Here is a 15,405-nt window from a genome sequence, read left to right as displayed (position 1 = left end):
TTTCCAAAGTACCCAATCCCTCAAATCTCTGGAAGACTTTGTCCCTAACACTGATAAATGGTTTTATCTACTATTGTCAAAGTAGTTCCAAAATACAGAGAGGCAAAAATGTCAGGGTCAGGGCAAGATAAAAAAAAAAAAAACAGAGAAATGTTAAATAAAATAAATAAGATCCAGCTACTAAAGTTGGTGTGCACAAAAATGAAAATGTTTAAGCATAAATATTTCTTGGACTCTGGGGCTGATTTATGAAATATCCGGAGGAACAAAAAGTTAAAGTGGACTTTCTTTTTTTATTATTAAAAATCAATTTTCTCTACAGCAACTAAAATATCTGATTTTGTCCCACTTTTATACAACAAAACACAAAGAGACAAATTATGTAATTATGATAAAACATTACAATTAGACAAAAAAAAAAAAACCTGTAAGTTCACAAAGTATTTTATATTTTTTTTCACTTCAATTTTTACTGAAATATAGCTGAGGAAAGGCTGAATGTTACAGGAGTGGGGTAGAACCTTAAAGAGGAACTGCAGTCTGCTCACATAATCTGTAATAAAAACATCTTTGCCATTTTGAAGCTTCCCTCCAACCACTTTGCATATTATTTTATATATACTGTGATTCTCTACTTGCCAAATATGCTGCAGAAATCATCCTCCACTGGCTGCGACCATTTTAACTGTGGGCAGCTAAAGCTGCTGCCTGTTCACTTTCTGGATTTACACAGACACACAGAGGCACACCTGCAGCTCTGCAGCTCTCATTGGCCCTTTTATGACTCAAGCCCCTCCCTTCCTGGCAAACTTTCACGACAGTGAGAGAGACAGAGTTGTGCATGATGTCTTAGACCTAGGCTTTTTACCAGACATGAAACAGGAAGTGGGCTGTATAAGATATTTAGTGGCAGAAAAAAAATGTTTTACTATCCAAAATTAAAACAACAAGGGCAGAAGATTTAATAGATTTAATAGATGGAAAGATGAAGTTCCGCTTTAAAGTGATATTAACGCTGCTCTGTGTGTCCATTCAAACATGGAGCAGCAGCTTTGCCCCAACCCCTCTCTCTCCCCATTGGCTCACTGACTTTGACAGCAGCGGCAAGCAATGTCGCCCGCCGCTGTCTGAGCCAATATGAAAGGAGAGTCCGAGACAGACGAGGCTCCTGTGCAAAAATCACTGGATCGAGATAGGGCTCGGGTAAGTATTGGGGGGGGCTGCTGTATACAGGTTTTTTATCCAAATGCATAGAATGCATTAAGATGAAAAAAAAAACCTTCTGCCTTTAGAATCACTTTAAATATAATAAAGAACAGATCAAGCGGCAACTTTCTTTAAAGGCCTCATGCATACTGCATGTTTGCCCAGCTCTTCTGAACACCTTTCTCCTTGCAGAATAAAAGCATCATCAAAAACTTGCCTAAAGCTGTGTTTTTGTGAACATGTTTATGCGCATGTTTAGAGGCAGAAAAAAGGCTTGAGAAAGTGGTGTTTTTAATGCCCAGTGGGCATGAGGCCTAGCTTCCACCACCACACATAGGAATGCCACTCACACCAGAAGGTTAGACCTCACTCAATATAAAAGAGGTCAATAAGTGTTATGATCCCCTTATCACATCTCCTTCTTGGATATAATAGCAGCTGATCTCCAAATGTAGGCTTAAAAATACCCCTCCACCCAACTCTTATCTTCCCTTCTCTATCAACCTTCCTCTATTAATCCTGCACATAAAGAAAAGGATTCCCGAAAAGACAACTTTTTCTCAAAGCGTTTTCTTTTACAATTTCCTTTACAGCAATCCTTTATAATCTCAAGAATATTCTGAAAACATTTATGGACCGAAAGATTTGCGATGGTCTCAAACCATTTTGAGACCAAAAACAATATGTTAACACATGGTAAAAACGTGGGACTGGGCCCCGGGTGTTATTTTCTGCATACTTGTTTTGTCGGGGTTTCAGAAATATAGAAGCCAAACACAGCCAGACAACTGACATTTTAAGAGGGAGCTGAATAATGGCATTTTCCATTTTTTATTGACAACCATACTTTAAAATGTGCATATGAAAAGTAAATGCACTGGGCTCAGTTCACCCAGCTGTAATTGATTTTCAGTGCGATTATGTAATGTGACTTTGCATATTGGAATTCATTATTCCCAACGCACATGTTCCTGTAGAAAAGGCTGTGTATAAGTGGGTGCTGAAGCGACCACCGGCTGGAACCATAAATAGTAACAGTGAGAAATGTTACCAGCATACCATGAATCTCCAGAATGGGTCCTAAGCTTAAGGCATGGTTCACACCTATGAATTTTTTAGTGCGTTTTCAGTTTTGCAGAAACACACTACAGTTCATTTAACATGGTTTCCTATGGATGTAGTTGCCATCTGTGCATTTTAAGGAAAGGGCCAGGGATTTTTTTCTGTTTTTTGGTTCCATAGACTTCAATGAATCAAAAACGTGTGTTGAAAAACGCAAAATGCACCTGCAATATGCAAACTGCAACCTGCATAGGTGTGAATCAGGCCTTATGCCGTCACATGCCTGATGAAGAGGTCCTGCGAGGCTCGGAAATGTTTTACGTTTTGTTGTAACAATGTGATCGCTGAATAAAGCTTTGGGCCCATTCTGGAGATCCATTGTGTGCTGGTGACATTTCTCGCTTTACATACACTACGGGGCCAAATCGCGCCAAAGTAGCACAGGACCCTTTTCCTTGCACTGATGAGAACGGGCACCGCTTTGTCATGCAAGTCAAATCGCATCAGAAGTTTCACTAGTGTGAACCAGCAATTACTCCAATTGTACCAGCACCACAAAAAGCATTTTTCTAAATACTTAGCAGGGTGGATAAAAGTCAATGAATTTATAAAAAAATCTGATTTGTTTTATTTAAATCTGATTTTTTTGATTTTTATCAAATTAACTTTAATAAAAATGCTTCTGGAGTAAAAATCTTTCTAAAGATAGTTTTCTATTTAAGATACATCAATATTTCTGTTTTTTCAGCATGAAATGGAGCTTAGTTATGTAGCATGAGGCTGTATATTCTGCAATATTTACATTTTTGGTAAACTCATTCAAGCTGAGATAACATGCACTGCATTGATGCATTCAGACAACTTCACAGTAAACAAAGTTGGGGAATATTCTTTTATCCCATTGTTTAGCAAATCTATGTACACTAAAAACTGTATGATTATATTGGTTCTGATATCACTGTTTTACTAACCGGACAGTTTATTATTCTAAATAGGAAACCTTTATTTTGTTGCAAATATTAAAGATTCTAACTACCAGCAAGAATGGGTCCTTACATTTAAAGAGCACCTGTCATTTCAGATCCATCATGGCAGCGTCTGCGAGCATCCACTCACCTGCTGCCGTCACGTCCCTCACCTTGTTGTGTCACTGCCGCATCACCAGCCGTGCCATTAAAGAGAATTGGACTGTCGGTGAGTCAACAGCGGGTCAGAGGAGGTGCTGCTGCGAGGCAGAGATGACAGTTGCTCTTTAAAAATTATGATTTAAATCAAGTTTTTTTACTAGTGATTTAAATCATGATTTAAATCAAATCCACCTTGATACTAAGGGCTAGTTTACACTTGCTTCAAAAAGCTCTCTGAACGCCAATCAAAGCCCCGTCACTAAATAAACCTTGCTTTTGCTTGGTGCTTTGATGAGGCTTCAATGAGGCGTTGGTGGAGCTTCCATGGGGCTTCGATGAGCCTTTGGTGGGGCTTCGGGTGAGGCTTCAAGCGAGCTTTGCCAACGACTTCTATGGAGGCTTTGAAGACGCTTTGAAGCACCACTAAGGGCTCATTTACACTTGCTTCGGCTTCAACACACATTAATGGCTAGTTCAAACTTGCTTCAAAACATACAGTAGCTTCGGACACGCTTTGTTAAAGCTCTCTGAACGCTAGTCAAAGCTCCTGTTACTAAATAAAATGGTTAGCTTACAGTTCTGTTTAAACCTTGCTTTTGCTTTGCTATTGCTTCAAAAATTATACCCAATGTAGCTTTAGTAGTGCTTCAAAGAGTCTTTAAAGCCTCCATAGAAGTCTATGGCAAAGCTTGAAGCCCCACCGAAGCCTCATCGAAACCCCACCAAAGCCTCATCGAAGCCCCCCTTGAAGAACCAAGCAATAGCAAGGTGTAAACAGGACTGTAAGCTAACCATTTTATTTAGTGACAGGAGCTTTGACTGCTGTTCAGAGAGCTTTAACAAAGCATGTCCGAAGCCATGTTTTGAAGCACGTGTAAACTAGCCCTAAAGCTACATGGGATATAATTTTTGAACTGAAGTTGAAGCAAAGCAAAGCAAAAGCAAGGTGTAAACAGGACTGTAAGCTAACCATTTTATTTAGTGAAATGAGCTTTGACTAGCGTTCAGAGAGCTTTGATAAAGCTTGTCTGAAGCCATGTTTTGAAGCAAGTGTAAACTAGCCGTTAATGTGTGTTGAAGCAGAAGCAAGTGTAAATGAGCCCTTAGGGAGCTTTTTATCAACAAGTGTCTACATATATTTTTCATTTCTACATTTAGACCCCTTTCACACTGAAGCGGTTTTCAGGCATTTTAGCGCTAGAAATAGCGCCTGTAAAGCGCCAGAAAACTGCCTCCCATTAATTTCAGTGTGACATTTCAACTTTTCACACTGGGGCGGTGTGCTTGCGGGACATTAGGAAAAGTCCTGCAAGCAGCATCTTTGGGGCGCCCTGCCCATTGAAATTAATTCTTCGGAAGCGCCGCAACACAGGCGTTTTTTAACCCTTCTGTGGGGTTAAAAGCGCCCTGCTAGCGGCTGAAAATAAATAAGAAAAATGATGAAGTATTTGGCATTGGTTTGTGAAATGCCATGTGTTTAACATACATTGCTGTTACTTTGAATGGGGGAAACAAAGCACTTAAAATGCAGTGAAATAGGAAATACTGTTAATAACATTTTAATACTTAATAAGGCCAGCTCAGTGATAGTTTGCAGCTAAGCAAATAGCAAAAAGCAGCTTGAAACACGACTTGTACTACGACGCACACAGATTCTATCCCACAGACAGGTAAAAAGAACAATAAGCTTACCTGAGTAGCAGCACTGGTGTACGCACTATACCTGTCTTTCCAGTCATTCACTAGTAGGCTAACCAGGCTTAAAAGACCTCCCAGTTATTATAGCTTTCTGGCAGAGCATTGTAGGATGAGAAGTTTGTCATGGGTCACGTGGGTTTTCCTACTGCTGCCACGATACTTGTGGGAAAGTGTTATTTAGGTGACTGACAAAAAACAGAGCCAATCAGAAGAGGCACAGGGACACGGTGAATGATTCATTAGGCTGTGTGAATGTCCCATCTGGAATGCAACAGGAAAACCTTGAAATTCAGCCATACGTGTAAGAACAAATACATGGTTTAATAATGCAGCAGCAACAGCTAAATAGGATGGTTTTGTATTGATAATTTGCTTTGTTCTTGGAATATTTACTGCAAACAATACAATATTTCACACTGACTGGAAATAGTTTTGGAATTTTCAGTATATTTAAACTGTAAGTGAAGAATAAAAATTGAATTTAATTACATTTTTGTCCCTTGCGCACCAAATAATAAGCAATTATTTCAATTTTTCTAATCAAGACACCGCTGCTTGGCAGGTGCCGACTAAAAAATATTTCTAGGTATAAACCTTTTTTTATTTTAGTTTTGGTAGAGTGGGGAAGGGTTAGACCCTCTGTCAAGATTTTATTGCTGTGTCTGTTCTCATTGGCAAACATTTACCCTCTGTATTTGTACCAGTGTTCATTTTGACATCAAATTTCGATTTAGTTTTAGTCACAGTCTTTTATTTATTATTATTATTTATTTCAGGTACTTATATAGCACCGTCAATTTACGCAGCGCTTTACATATACATTGTACATTCACATTAGTACCTACCCTCAAGGAGCTTACAATCTAAGGTCCCTAACTCACATTCATACACACTAGGGACAATTTAGACAGGATACAATTAACCTACCAGCATGTCTTTGGAGTGTGGGAGAAAACCAGAGTACCCGGAGGAAACCCACGCAGGCACAGGGAGAACATGCAAACTCCAGGCAGGTAGTGTTGTGGTTGGGATTCGAACCAGCGACCCTTCTTACTGCTAGGCGAACGTGCTATCCACTACACCACCGTGCCACCTTTGACTAAAATGCCATTTTATTTTTAGTCATCTGAATTGTTTGAGTTTGGTTGTATTTTAGTTGACTAAAATCGAATGGGTTTAGTTATTTAGTTAAATCTAGAATTTCCAAACTCATTATTTACTCCTGGAGTAAAAATCTAACAACATGGTATTATTTATGGTATTACAGCGGAGTTCCACTGTTTTTTTACATTTATTACAGCAGCATTTTGAAGAGGAATATCGTTGTTATGGCAGCAGCTAGCTGCCATAACCCCAGTAATCCTCTTCTTCAGCGGGTGGTCCGTTTTCAGATAAAAGTGGTCTCTGCGGCGGATTTTTCGCAAGATCACTTATATGGGTGGCAGGAGAGGGACCCCCTCCCTCCGCTGCTTACCGTAGCTGTCGGTAGCAGCAGTGGCGATCATGTCCTCTTGCTGGCTTGGTATGGAGACGGGTGAGGGGAAGATGGCCCCCACCCATCTCCATAACATTGCAGGGCGGAAGCGACGTCAAAACATGTAAATATGAGATCTGAGGTCTTTTTGACCCCAGATCTCATATTTAAGAGGTCCTGTCATGCATTTTTCTATTACAAGGAGAACAGTGTAAAAATAAAAGGAAAAATAAATAAGAAAACATTTTTTTTAAACATGGCCCTTCCCGCCGAGCTCGCGTGCAGAAGTGAACGCATACATGAGTAGCTCCTGCAAATGAAAATGTGAGGTATCGCTGCAATTGGTAGAGCGACAGCAATAATTCTAGTCCTAGAACTCCTCTGTAACTCAAATCATGCAACCTGTAGAATTTTTTAAATGTCGCCTATGGAGATTTTTAGGGGTAAAAGTTTGTCGCCATTCCATGAGCGGGCACAATTTTGAAGCATAACATGTTGGGTATCAATTTACTCGGCTTAACATTATCTTTCATAATATAAAAAAAAATTGGGCTAACTTTACTGTTGTCTTACTTTCTAATTAAAAAAAAATTATTTTTTCCAAAAAAAGTGCGCTTGTAAGACTGCTGCACAAATACAGTGTGACAGAAAGCATTGCAACGACCGCCATTTTATTCTCTGGGGTGTTAGAAAAAAAATATATAATGTTTAGGGGTTCCAAGTAATTTTCTAGCAAAAAAAAAACAACAGGTTTTAACTTGTAAATACCAAATCTCAGAAAGAGGCTCGGTCCTTAAGTAGTTAAAATACTTTTCATAAACAGACACTCACCTGTCCCACGCTCCAGCGATGCGGCCACCCGAAGCCTTGCTCCTCTCACCCTCCTCTGCATGGCGCTGTCATTACTACTGCGGTTTCACAGCCAGGTGCGCACTGCGCATGTCGCATCTAGCTCTCCTAGTGGCCAGGCAATCTTCTGGGACCTGTGACGTGTCCCAGAAGATTGCAGAGAGGGAGGAGCCGCCAGAGGGGGAGGAAGAGTCGCCTAAGCGGCGAGACAGCGGAAGAAGGAAGTGGGACAGGAAGTACCTGTCAAAACCAGGTACCCACTCCCCCCCCCCCCAAAAAAAATGTGGCATGTAAGGGGGTGAGGAGTGCTTGAAGCGGAAGTTCCACTTTTGGGTGGAACTCCGCTTTAAGGTTTGAACATGCACTACAGACACAGATTTAGCCATACAAATAAAACCAAGTTTCATAAACAAACAAAAATATTGCTTTTTGACCAAGAGAAGTGAAACTTTAAAATATAAAAAAAAAAATAAAAAACTGTAAATTCTATTGGCTGTAATGCCATTGCACATATTACCTGAATATAATACAAACAATAACTATTAATAAATAATCAGAAAAGCCTTTCTTATTTTTTTTTTCTTTCAGCAGCTTAGTAGATGGCCCATACTTATTCTTATGTAGTAGTGCAATACATGTTTAACAACTTCCCGACCGTCCACCGCACATTTACTGTGGCAGGGCAGCCGTTCTGCGCCAGATCACGTACCTAGTACGTGACCTGACACTTCTGGGTCTGGGAGCGTACGCTGCTGGAGGCCCACTCTGATCACACACAGCGGAAGCCCAGCGGCGGGGACCACGGACTCTATGTCCGCCGGCAACCGCCAATTGTTTAGTACAGAGAGAAAACGGCTGTCCGCCTACAGTTAGGTCCATATATACATTTTGACACAGGCACAATTTTCATACTTTTGGCTCTGTATGCTACCAGAATAAAATTAAAATGAAACAATCCAAATTAATTTGAAGTGCAGACTTTCAGCTTTAATTCAAGGGGTTCAACATAAATATCAAGTACAAATTTTAGGAACTGCAAACAATTTTATACACAGTCCATTTTCAGGGGCTCAAATGTAATTGGACAAATGAATATAATCATAAATAAAATGTTCATTTTTAATATTTTGTTGAGAATCCTTGGATATATTTTCAGCCAAATACCCATCTACTCTGAGAAAAGTGACTAATTTAATGAAACAATGGTCCCACCTTCCATTATCTTGGCTATGTAGGATTAATACTGTTAAAATGTCAATTTTACCTAAATTACTTTATCTGTTCAGAGTCCTGCCGATCCCGATCCCAGCATACATTACTCGATTAATTCAGAAAAGAGCAACGACATTTGTATGGGGATCTTCCAAACCTCGCATCCCTTCCCAAACATTATATCTTCTTAAGTCTTCTGGTGGCTTGGGTTTTCCCAATTTTGCGTTGTATTACAAAGCTGCCCATATCACAAGCTTACCAAAGTATCATGCAACACAAGAAACCCCCTTGTGGGTATCAATAGAAGCGACTGAATGTGATCCCTTATCTGTCTCAAATATTCTACGGCTTCATCCTAAAGATCGCACTGGTCTACATATCCCCATTACTAAACACTTTATATCCCTTTGGGACAGGCTTAAAACCAAACACCAATTACTATCCCCACACAATCCTCTCCTCTCTTTCCTTAAAAATCTGGCTTTTTACTCAGCATGGGTCTCCCCCAAGTCATTCAAAGTCTGGGCTTCCCTAAATGTTTCGAGATTACATAAATTTGTTACGTCCTCCAACATTATTCCTTTTCAAGATTTGCGAGAGACCTTTGGGTTACCCCCCTCGGAAATCTTCCGTTACCTTCAAATTAAAAATTTCTTCACTCCTTACACAAATATAGACACACCACTTGATCAACTCACAAATTTTGAAGCCACATGTAAAAAGGATCCACAAGCCAAGAGACCAATCTCTTCTCTTTACTCTCAGTTATTAGTTACACCCAACTCGGACAAACCTTCCTACGCTCAGAAATGGGAGGAGGACCTTGGGCGCACAATAACCACTACAGAATGGTCAGATATCTGGTTGACTACCAAAACATCCTCCCCTAACGTTTTAGCGGTTGAAACCAACTATAAAGTCTTGACCTGGTGGTACATCGTACCTTACAGAGTTGCTAAATACTCTCCATCCTTCTCAGCCCTTTGCTTTCGCGGCTGTTTGGACTTGGGCACACAAATGCACATCTGGTGGGCCTGTCCTATAGCTCAAACCTTCTGGAAGGAAATATTTTTAATTGCCTCCAAATTATTCAAAATGCCAATGCAATCAGATCCTACCACAGTATTACTTAATCTTAAACCTGTAGGCTTGACGCATATGCAGTTCAAGCTTTTTGTCTAGCTCCTCACAGCTGCTAAGCAAACTCTCATGGAAATCCCCTTCTTTAGCGGTAGCTGAGTCAAAACATAGAATGAATAACTTTATGATCCACTCTAAAATGGCTGTCATGTAACACAATCAAATTCCAAAATTTGAAAATATGTGGCACCCATGGGTTCATTCTTTCGCACCATCTCCCATCCCCCTCATTAATTCTTGAAGCTCATTGTTACTAATGTTGTATCTCATTCACGTTATTTTGGAAACTAACATTGTAGGAATAGATAGATACCTTTTGATAAAATGTATCAGTTTGAAAATCTCTATTCCGAATATCCTTATTTATCATATTTCATTATATGTTTTATATTCTTACCTACTTCTGTAATTATTGAGCTTCATTCCTTATGTTAACATGTATCCATTAACATGTATGTTAAGCTTATTACTATGAACTTAATAAAAATCTTTTGACAAGGAGAATCCTTGGATATTACAAAATACTAGGTTCCCCTACTTTCTGATGCTTTTCCAGGCTCTAACTGCAGCTGTCTTCAGTTGTTGTTTGTTTGTGGTTCTTTCTGCCTTTAGTTTTGCCTTCAGCAAGTGAAATGCATGCTCAATTGGGTTGAGGTCAGGTGATTGACTCGGCTATTGTAGAATATTCCATTTCTTTTCTTTCAGAAGCTCCTGGGTTGCTTTTGCAGTGTGTTTTGGATCACGGTCCATTTGTAGTGTGAAGTGCCGTCTAATCAACTTTGCTGCATTTGGCTGACAGTTTATCTCTAAACACTGCAGAATTCATCTGGCTGATCTGTCATCTGTCACATCATCAATAAACACCAATGACCCAGTGCCACTGGAAGCCATCACACTGCCTCCACCATGTTTTACAGATGACGGTTATATGCTTTGGATCATGAGCTGTTCCAAGCCTTCTCCACACTTTTTTCTTCCCGTGATTCTGGTACAGATTAATCTTAGTTTCATTTGTCCAAAGAATGCTTTTCCAGAACCGAGTCTGGCTTTTTTTAGATTTTTTTGGCAAAGTCTAATCTGGCTTTTCTATTCTTCAGGCTTATGAATGGTTTGCACCTTGTGGTGAACCCTCTGTATTTGCTCTTGTGAAGTCTTCTCATGATTGTAGACTTTGACAATGATACGCCCACCTCCTGGAGAGTGTCCTTCGCTTGTCTGGATGTTATGAATGTTTTTTTTTTTTTTTACCATAGCGAGGATCCTGCAATTATCCACCACTGTTATCTTCCATGGATGTCTAGGCCTTTTTATGTAGCTGAGCTCACCAGTGCGTTCTTCTTTCCTCAGAATGCACCAAACTGTTCATTTGGCCACTTCTAATGTTGCTGCTATCTCTCTGATGGATTGGTTTACTTTTTGCCTTACAATGGCCTGTTTCACTTGCATGGACTGCTCCTTTGAATGCATGAGGTAGGTTCAGCAATAGATTCCAAATGCAAATACCACACTTAGAATCAACACCAGACCTTTTACCTGCTTAATTGATGAAGAAATAACAAAGGAGTAGCCCACACCTGGCAATGAAACAGCTTTTGATTCAATTGTCCAATTACTTTTCGTCCCTTGAAAAAAAGGGGGAGGGGGGCAATTTTAGGAGCTGTAATTTCTAAACCCTTCAGCCTCAAATTAAACCTGAGAGTGAGACCTTTCAGGCCATATCCATTATATAAGTATAGCTTGAATATGTTTTGGTAAGTACCTGAAAAAAATAACTAAAAACGTGCCTGTGTCCAAATATACATGAACCAAACTATATGTAAACAAGGCAGACCGTCATTCTGTCAGTAGGGAAGACATTGATCCTGTGTTTCTGCTAAGCACAAACACAGATCTTTGCCTTCCCTTAGTAGAAGCACCTTCCACACAGTGAGTAGGCACTTGCTAGGAACACATTTAACCCTTTGATCTCCCCTGCTGTTAATCCCTTCCCTGCCACTGTCATTAGTACTGTGACAGTGCATTTTTTAGCACAATATTAGTGCCACTGGTCCCCAAAAAGTGTCAGGTGTACGATTTGCTTGCCGCAATATCACAGTCCTGCTTTAAGTCACTGATTGCCGCCATTACTAGTAAGAAATTTTTTTTTAAATCCTATTGTAGACGCTATAAAACTTTTGCGCAAACCAATATCAATATTCGCTTAAAATATGTAGCAGAATACATATTGGCCTAAATTGATAAAGAAATTACTTTTTTTTCAATTTTTGTATTGGATATGTTTTATAGCAGAAAGTACAAAATATTGATAATCTTTTCAAAATTGTCGGTCTTTTCTTGTTTATAGCGCAAAAAATAAAAACCGCAGAGGTAATCAAATACCACCAAAAGAAAGCTCTATTTGTGGGAAAAAAAAGGACATCAATTTTATTGGTCATGAAGGGGGATAAATCTTCCAGAGCTGAAGTGGTTAAACTTTAATGTGCTATTATTATAGGCTGGGGATGGAATTAAGTTGCTGATTTAGAAAAGGCCAGCAGAAGGCGCCAAAGAGATAGTGTGAATGAGTGTAATGTGTGGAACTGCATAGGAAAGGGAAAGGTTTGATGGGAGCCTGTGTCTTTCAGCCAATACAGCTTGTCAATAGTCAGGGGACTGGGGCTTTAACAGACAGGTAAAGCTTTGAGGAAAGAATAAGATTTTTTGTCATAGTCAATTGATTTAACTATCATTTTATTTTTATTTAGTTTTCCTCACTGAAAACACGAAGCTGAAGAAAATATTTTTGTTGACGTAATTAACATGGATTTGTACTGGTGATCAGCGAAGGAAAATCCAAAATTTAGCATTCCTCCCAGAAGAAGAGGTAAGGGCGGCACAGTGGTGTAGTGGGTAGTACTCTCACCTAGCAGTAAAAAGGGTCGCTGGTTCGAATCCCAACCACGACACTACCTGCCTGGAGTTTGCATGTTCTCCCTGTGCCTGTGTGGGTTTCCTCCGGGTTCTCCGGTTTCCTCCCACACTCCAAAGACATGCTGGTAGGTTAATTGTATCCTGTCTAAATTGTCCCTAGTATGTATGAATGTGAGTTAGGGACCTTAGATTGTAAGCTCCTTGAGGGTAGGTACTGATGTGAATGTACAATGTATATGTAAAGCGCTGCGTAAATTGACGGTGCTATATAAGTACCTGAAATAAATAATAATAATAAATAAAAGACTGTGACTAAAACTAAATCAAAATTTGATGTCAAAATGAACACTGGTACAAATACAGAGGGTAAATGTTTGCCAATGAGAACAGACACAGCAATAAAATCTTGACAGAGGGTCTAACCCTTCCCCACTCTACCAAAACTAAAATAAAAAAAGGTTTATACCTAGAAATATTTTTTAGTCGGCACCTGCCAAGCATTGGCAATTGGTGCTAGTATATGAATGTGAGTTGGGGACCTTGGATTGTGGGCTCCTTAAGGGTAGGGACTGATGTGAGGGTGTACTCACTCAGGTTGAACTGGATGGACTGGTGTCTTTATTCAACCTTACTATGTAACCTTCCAATGGGGACATCTGTTTTGCAGACAAATGTCTTAGAGGGAAATTCCGTTAATTTTGGGAAATTTGCCCCAAATTTTCTGTTGCATCTCTGTGACAGGGAGTGAAGGGAAAACTCCTCAATGATACACAGTGTCAGGGCTGGGCTCAGCCCTTCCTTCTCTGAGCTGGTCGCTCAGCTGTAGGCTAATTGCCAGCTCCCATCTCTCTCCACAGTTACCCAGCTGTTGATGATCCTGCTCGTCAGTCCAGCAACACACCAGCACCTTTGCAGCCATTGTGCTACCTGCTGGGTGTTTGGTGTGCTCTTGTACCTTTAAGAAGGGGTGGGCTCCTCTTCAGTCTACCACCAGCAGGTAGCACAATTATCGGAAGTTTATTCGTAACGTCTTGTCTCTGGTCAAGCCCCTGACTGATATGACCAGAAAGGACAGTAACCCACAGAGTTGGTCTCCGGAGTCCATTAAGGCTTTTGAGAGTCTCAAGGCTGCCTTTGTTTCTGCTCCTGTGTTGGCACATCCTGATCCTATGTTACCTTTTATCCTTGCGGTTGATGCTTCTGAGACTGGTGTTGGTGCTCTTCTGTCTCAACGTCCTACCTCCGAGAGTGCTATGCATCCTTGTGGCTACTTTTCCAAGAAATTATCACCTGCGGAGTGCAATTACGAGATTGGTGACAGAGAGTTGTTGGCGATCATTTTAGCCCTGAAAGAATGGAGACATCTATTCGAAGGTACCACTGTGCCAGTTCTCATTCTTACTGACCATAAGAATCTCACATTCTTGTCTGAGGCTAAACGCCTCTCTCCCAGAAGGGCGCGATGGGCTCTTTTCTTGTCAAGTTTCAATTACATTGTCTCATTCTTACCCGGTACTAAGAATGTAAGAGCTGACGCCTTGTCACGACAATTTTCCTCCACCTCCAAGTTGGAGTCGGTTCCGGTACCTGTGATTCCTCCTGATCGTATTCTGGCTACGGTTTACACCAGTCTCATTTCTCCTTTGGGTGCCAAAACTCTTGCTGCTCAGGTCCATGCTCCTCCTGAGAAACCTTGTGACCGCTGCTTTGTCCCAGAGAGTCTCCGTACAACCGTGCTTCAGAGTTACCATTCTCCCAAGGCAGCTGGCCACCCTGGGAAGAATCAACTCGTTTGGGCCATTTCCCAACAATTCTGGTGGCCTAGTCTACGTGCTGATGTAGCTGCCTGTGTAGCTGCCTGTTCCGTGTGTGCTCAGAGTAAGACTCCACAACACCTTCCAGTGGGCCTTCTACAACCCATACCCAATGGAGAGAGGCCTTGGACCCACCTGTCTATGGTTTCATTGTGGAGTTACCCAACTCCCAAGGCAACACTGTTATCCTTATGGTGGTTGACCGGTTCTCAAAGATGTGTCATTGTTGCCCACTTCTAAGGAACTGGCTTCCATTTTTGCTCGGGAGATCTTTCGCCTACATGGGCTACCCAAGGTTATTGTCTCGGACAGGGGTAGTCAGTTTGTGTCCCAGTCCTGGCGAGACTTTTGTGCACAGTTGGGAATTTAGCTTGCTTTCTCCTCTGAGTTTTACCCGCAGTCTAATGGGGCTGCAAAACGAGACAATAAGTCCTTGGAGCAATTCCTATGTTGCTATATTTCTGACCATCATAACAACTGGTCAGACCTATTACCGTGGGCAGAGTTTGCTCACAACAGTGCCTTGAATTCTGCTTCCCGATTGTCCCTGTTTATGGTGAATTATGGTTTCCAACCTTCCATGTTGCCTGACTTTGTTCCGCAGAGTATTCCTGCATTAGAGGAGCATCTCCGTGGTCTTCGTTCCACTTGGGCACAAGTCCAGGAGGCTTTACGTCATGCTAATAATAGGTACAGACTCCATGCTGACTGCAGACGCCTGCCTGTGCCTTCCTACCAGGTTGGGGACAGGGTCTGGCTGTCATCTCGCAACCTCCGACTTCGTGTTCCCTCACTGAAGTGCGCACCTCGGTTTATTGGGCCTTTCCTTCTAATATGCGTATTTCATGTCTCCTTATTAAAACCTTTGGTCTGCAACTGCTTTACCACCTCGGTGCCACGTCCTCACTCTGTA

At 40.9% G+C, this 15,405-nt stretch overlaps 1 protein-coding gene across 3 annotated transcripts in view; it reads right to left on the bottom strand.

The window, feature by feature from the left end:
- Window positions 1-15,405, bottom strand: part of CNPY1 (canopy FGF signaling regulator 1) — a 248,517-nt gene that overhangs the window by 174,252 nt on the left and 58,860 nt on the right. The window contains exon 1 of one of the 3 annotated variants that reach the window (XM_073629954.1): window positions 5,088-5,241. The exons of the other annotated variants lie outside the window; for them this stretch is intronic. The gene's annotated coding sequence lies outside the window, so the exon portion shown is untranslated. Of the gene's footprint in view, window positions 1-5,087; window positions 5,242-15,405 lie in introns of those variants that run through there. 3 annotated transcript variants of the gene reach the window in all.

Source organism: Aquarana catesbeiana, linkage group LG05, assembly GCF_042186555.1.
Source record: "Aquarana catesbeiana isolate 2022-GZ linkage group LG05, ASM4218655v1, whole genome shotgun sequence".
NCBI lineage: Eukaryota > Metazoa > Chordata > Amphibia > Anura > Ranidae > Aquarana > Aquarana catesbeiana.
The sequence above is the reverse complement of the archived record's forward strand: the minus strand, read 5'-3'. Positions and strand labels throughout refer to the sequence as shown.